This window comes from Chenopodium album, chromosome 2, assembly GCF_948465745.1.
Source record: "Chenopodium album chromosome 2, dcCheAlbu1.1, whole genome shotgun sequence".
NCBI classification, from domain to species: Eukaryota; Viridiplantae; Streptophyta; class Magnoliopsida; order Caryophyllales; family Amaranthaceae; genus Chenopodium; species Chenopodium album.
In genome coordinates this window covers 42,564,705-42,570,704 of record NC_137835.1, presented here as the reverse complement: position 1 = coordinate 42,570,704, position 6,000 = coordinate 42,564,705, and positions in this window count along the sequence as shown.

Below are 6,000 nucleotides of genomic sequence, written 5' to 3'. Positions count from 1 at the left end.
GCAAAAGGTTTTCCACGCATTTTCAACGCGGAATCTATATTTCGATAAAATCAAGTCGTAAAATCCGTACGACGGGTAAAATCGTAATTTCATTTAAAACACTTCTTCCATTCCATATAAAACTCATAAAACATAGTTATCAATCCTAATCCCATCAGGATTCAAAAGAACCTTCTAGAAGATTCTAGGAGACTATAATCAATCCTCATTGCATTAGGAATGATAATTCATAATAGGCCTTGCTCTAGATCATTGGGCCGCATATAAAAACCAAACCGGGCCTAGTTTAGTATTTTGGCCATAACTTCCTCATTATTCGTCGGAATTGGGCTTATAAAATATCGTTGGAAAGCTCTTTTTGATCCCTATCCAACTATGCCAATATTGGACCCTTTTCATGGACCAAAATAAACTGGATTGGCTATTTTCATAAAATAGAGCAGGTTTTCGAAAACATAACGAAAGATTTTTTAATTAAACTAACCACAACATTAGACTTTCCACACTTTCACTTCATTCGATTACGATTCGACGCGAAAGGTATTCATCACCGGGTTTGGTTTTTGGGATACACAAATGGGAGTCTACAAAAGCCCCCACTTTGAATGAGTTTGGAGAAACACAAGTTTCGAAAACAAAAGTCAAAGTAATGATAGGGATGGAGAATGATTCAGAACGTTCTGCGATCCTAAATAATTCTTGTAACGCCGATACCTGCAAACTAGCGTTTGTTAAAATAGATAAGAGAGTTAAGAAACGCATATCTTGCGCCATTTAGCACACGTCTCTAAAGGTAATCGGTTTGTTGTGACAATCTTGCTCAAGCTAGGGGATACCGCCTGAAGACTGCTACGCTTGTAACTGCCTCCAATTTCCGCTGTGATAGTCTTCCACAATCCAGAGAACATTATCGAACATTGCTGCGCTTTAAACGATTTTCATTTGCCTTGGGACCATCTTCTGCAAGCCAGGGAACACAATCGAATATAACTTCGCTTGAAATCACCCCCAGTTGTTTATGACAACCCTCCGCAAGCTAGGGAACGTCGTCGAAGATATCTTCGCGTGAAGTCATCCTCATTTGTTGCGATAATATTTCGAAGAAAATTACCGATGACCAACGCTTGTCGGTCCTTAAAAGTTTTCTTGAACTTTGCTGCTGTGATTTTTGCTAAAATTTCTGCGGTGTCAGTACATCAGCGCTTTTGTTTCTTGTGAACCATTATGTCGATGCCTCCGCTACTTGTGAACCAATATGTCAGCGCCTCTGCTACTTGTGAACCATCATGTCGGTGCCTTTACGATGAGCCAATGTTTAGGCGCTTTAAGCTAAGTGAGACGATCATTTATCAGGTCGATCATTTTATGTGATTGTAATCGAGCCGATTACTAAATCATGTTAAATTGCTTATAGGGGCTACTAGCGTACCAAGGAACCCAAACTCCTACATGAGGTCCACATAACCATATTATGAGGCTACACACTCTGTTGCCACACGAGCGCCTGCTGGAAGACCTCATCGCCGCGCATTTTTCTTGTCTCCAAGTGACAATTTTGTCGTCTGGCGCTGCATTCGGGATTTTCGAATAAACCCGTCTCCTTATGTTGATGTTGTTCATTGCCCGGTTTCACTCCGAACCTTTAACTTGGTTGTTTCCTTTGAACCAAATCTACTTTGATTAAAGCTCTTCATCTCTAATTTATAAGTTTTACTTAACCTCCTCTTATCCTTACAAGAATCTCATGCATTTATATTCGCGGTTTTTTCGAGAAAATTCAGGAATATTCTTACTCGTTTGCTCTTTGGAATGTCCCTGCATTTATATTTTGGACTATTGGATTGTGCTCATCTTTCTTAAATTATCTTAGGGTTGTCCTAAGGCACATCTAAGACTTAATGTATTTTTAACACATATGATTTGTCATGACTCGACTCAAAGTGTTTTGACACACATGACTTAGAGCGTAAACTTGCCTAATAATGATTCACTACGTGTGACTCGTGTGTGCAAAGTGCTGACTCACGACTCAATGTGTACATGACTTGAAAAAACAAAACTTTCTGCCATTTTTATGTGAGGGTACCGACTTTCTCCCGGAATTAATGTAAATGTTTTGAGAGTGCATGTCGAATGAGCTTAGCCAAGTATATGCACGGGTTAATTCATCCTAGGCTATCCTAGTTGACTCAATAATGAAAGTATGTAGGTAAGTTAGGCACGGAGGCTAAGCACTTCATACTTCGTGATGCGATAACAATTACAAGCGATGAGTTATTTTGATATGACAAGGCATGCTTCAACGTTGTGTTAAGATTTCATGATAAAGGGTTCCTAAGGCAAGTATATTTGGTCATGTATCTATGATGTGTGTGATAATGACACTAAGGTTAGGCCGCAAGGGCTAACGGTGGAAAAGTATTTTGAGAAGAGTCAAAAGATGGTGACTCTTAGGCTAGGTAAGCTAACAATGTAGGGATCAAGCCCCCAAGTCTAGCTGTAAGTAGATAGGGATAAGCATAGGGAATTCCTTGATATAATCAATTATGAATGCAAATATGAATGCATTTTTATTACGGTCGTACCTCGATGTGAGGTTGCCTACGTATCCGTTAGGAATCAAGCCAAATGCAGCTTTAGCCAAACCTCGCACAAGTGTGTGTATACCTCAAAGAGGTCTTTTAAAGGTTGTAACATGGTTAGGCTAAAGGTTTGAAGAAGAAGGGGATAAAGGCTCAAGACCCTAGATAAGCCCCCAAGGTGTGCAACCTTGAATTTTAATCCTTGTATTTTTATGCTTGAGATTTCTCATTTTTGAATTCTCTTTTATATTTTTGCTTTTTTTTTTTCTTTTGCATTTTTTATTATTGTAGACACCCATTTATGTTTCCCTAAAACCAAACCCAGTGATGAGTACCTTTCACGTCGAATCATAATCGAATAAAACGAAAGTGTGGAAAGGTCTAGTGTTGCTGAAAGTTTTAATTTCTTTTCTCTTCTTTCTGTTTTTGAAAACTTTATTTTAAGAAAACAGCCAATCCAGTTTGGTTGGTCCATGATATGGGTCCAATAGTGGTGTAGTTGGATAGGTCTTGCAAAGACCTTTCCAACGATATATTATAAGCCCAATTCCGATGAATATTGAGGAAGTTATGGCCAATGTACCAAACTGGGCCCAGTTTGAGCTTTATGTACGGCCCAATGATCTAGGGGAGGGCCTAATATGATCTATCATTCCTAATGCAATTAGGAATGGTTTTAGTCTTCTAGATTCTTCTAGAAGGTTCTTTTCATTCCTAATTCAAATAGCATTGATAAGTTCACTTTGTTGACTTTTCAGAGTTTTAATTAAAATCAAATAGCATTTTCAGAGTTGACTTTGTTGACTTTTCAGAGTTTTAATTAAAATCCTCCAGTACAGTAAACTTATCGGATTTTCGAAAACGCGTTAAAATCAAGCTTGGCGTCCAACCCCAAGCCTTGGCGCCTGGAACCAGGCTTGGCGCCTGGCGCTAGCCATTGGCGCCTGGCGCTAAGGCTGGTGCCTGGCGCCAGCTAGCCAGGGTTTGCGCCAGCTCTGTTTCCTGAGCGTCAGACTCTGTTTTGTTAATTTATCTTTTTTGGCTGATTTTCTCTATAAATATCGTATTAAAAACTCCGTTTTTAAAACAACAATCATCACCAATTATCATCATCTACATTCATTCATTCACCAATTGAATCATTCATATTTCCTCTAAACTTTGCTTATTTAATACAAAATTCCGCATTCGCAAGATCTAGAAACACCTAGCCATATTCGAAGTTGCCTTCGCCCTAGACGTGAAAGGTTTAATTTCTGAGGGTTTGGTCCCAAATCTCTCTTTCAATTATTTTAATTTAATTGTTTGATTTATTATTTTCCTTGAAGTTACTAACGGGTGTATTTTGTTATTAGAAAGAGGTACGAGGCATCAAAGTAAGTACTTTAATGGTTTTTAATTGATATTATGATGTAGAAATCATGTTTACATTGTTATTATGATATTCCTAGTATCATGTCTAGGGTAATTTTAATATTAAATATGATTGTTGCGATGCTTCCTATGTTCTTCCTAATATTTATGATTGTTAGTATCATGTTAGGGCTAAAGATTTGATTTTTATTGCTTAGTGACATGCTAGGGTTTGTTATTAATTTTGTTAGTATCATGCCTAGGATCTTGCTATTTTTATTATGCTTTAATATTAACATGAACATGATTATGATTATAATTGTTACAATTTATTATGATTATGAATATTATTATTATTATTATTATTATTTTGATGATGATTATTTTATTTATGATGATATTATCATTATTATAATTTATTATTATGATTATTATAATTATTATTCATGATTGATTATTATTATGTTGCTTGATGCTTATTTATTATTATTGCTTGATCACACCTTTTATTGCATGTTTAAAGGGAATTGGTACTTGTAATCACGCTTAATAAGATAATTAATAATCTTGTTAGGGTTAATTGTGATTATAATTCAAGTGATCGCCAATAATAGTTTATTTGTGCATTAATATTCAACCAACATAGATTAAACAGGTTTAGGGTAAACCTATTGATTGCATGTTAATTAGAAAGCGCACATGAATACGATTAGAATAAAGTAGAGGCCTATTATTAGGGCAGGTTCAATCTCTTTTAGATTGGATTTGTACCTTCATCCCCGAACCCTTATTTGGTTCTAGACCTTATGGAGTTGACGATCTCTTGGATCGTTAAGGGGTGTAACCTTCACCTCGTGAACGGTTTACAAGTTCCTAAAAAACTTGTTGGCGACTCTTTTGCTCTATCTTCTTCCCTTTTGGACGCCACCGTACTTTAGTGTATGATCACAGTGGGGTTCAAGCTAGTGGGATTAAAGCTTGAAACTATTTCCTACAGTTTTTGGCTACTCCACTAGGGAGGATTTCTATTTTAATTCCTGAATTTTTTTCGGCAATGATTTAGAATGAGTGGATGAGACTCGAAAAGTTCTAAGTATTTCATGTGCGTAATTTTGATTAAAATTATTGTCATATGCATAAAAAGGATCTCATTGGAAAGACCATCCGTAATGAGTCAAAAACATAGGATTTTACACGTAGGAAATTTGAGGAATGTCTTTCACAACTAGGACTGAAATAACACCGCGCGAAACTTGAAGATTTTATCGAGCACAGAAAGCTAATGAGGCATGTGGGAAGTAGCGTCAGGGGCCAGAGCTTGGCGCCAGCATTTTAGTCGTAGCGCCAGACGCTAGTATTGGCGCCAGGCACAACAGTTAAAAGCTGGCACCAGTCTCTGATTGCTGGCGCCAATTTCCCCCAATACCGAGCTAGAAATATGCGTTCTAATTTCGACCGGTTTTTCGTATTGTTTGCTCGATCCTACTTCCTGATTGAATTTTTTCTCACTTTTCTAAAACCCATATGTGTTCTACATATGGACATAACCCTCTGGGAATTCATGCTCCATCTACCCGATTGAACGCTTCGTGCAACAAAGGGTACATCCGAGATGTTGAATTCACCAAACCATGGAAGCGAGTTTTTTTTTTTAAACTCGCGGTGTCCCATCCACTCGCGCCAACCCTTCACGGTTAGGCTTCCGCGCGGTGCATCCGGACAATTAACCATGGACCCTCTTTGACTAAACCATATCCCGAACTTTAGAGAACTAGAGCCATGGTTAGGTTGCAAACGCATTGCATTATATTGTGCCTACTTGACTAATTGTGCATTATTTGTTGTGCATATATATTCTATGTTTCTCTTAACCGTTTGTTGATTTGTGTTGAGATTAAATAAATTAATGACTTAAAGAACTTTGCCTAAATTAATTAATTAATTATTTAATTTGAGTCAATAAAATCTAATTTTTCAATCGGAATTGACCTAGTACGACTTTAGGCATACCCCAGTTGACTAGTAACACCGAAAACAGTCCCAGACCGAAGCTCCACTATTGGCG